The following is a 579-nucleotide window of genomic DNA, read 5'->3' on the forward strand; positions in this document are numbered from 1 at the left end:
CCTGGTGCAGCCCCATGGCCACAGTGGCTGTTTCCTGAGCTCTTGGAGCACAGACGGTAAGGGATCAAGCAGTTGATCAGATGCAGGGATCTCTTTGCTGGCACTGAGGCAGGATTCTCTTGCTTTGCCCATCCTTGGATTTGAGTGGCAGTCCTGTGGAGAGGAGCAGCACTGGTATGGTGGAGCTGGGAGTGGGGCAACGGAGAGGGTTCTCAGTTCCAAGGCAGAAAAGAGTGCTTGTGGTCACTCACAGACCAGAGCATAGACCAGGAAATGAGTAAATACCTCTCCTTTGATCATATCACCTTGGAAGAACTGAAAATTTACAGGTCCCTAGAAGTACCTCTGAAAGCAGCTGCACAAAACCCCTAAGCTTCGGACAGTACACCCTCCAAACTGAAAGCAGATACCTACCTTAACAAAGAGTTTAAAAGTCAAGTAATTGGCTGGAAACATGAGCAGGCAGAGGAAGAAAACTCAGAAGATTAAAACCTACAACCAGAAGAAGACAACAAAGTCAAAGCTCCTACATCCAAATCCTCCAAGAAAAATATGAATTGGTCCCAGACCACAGAAGAG

Source organism: Vombatus ursinus, unplaced genomic scaffold (genome assembly GCF_900497805.2).
Source record: "Vombatus ursinus unplaced genomic scaffold, bare-nosed wombat genome assembly UNPS02014629.1, whole genome shotgun sequence".
Lineage (NCBI taxonomy): Eukaryota > Metazoa > Chordata > Mammalia > Diprotodontia > Vombatidae > Vombatus > Vombatus ursinus.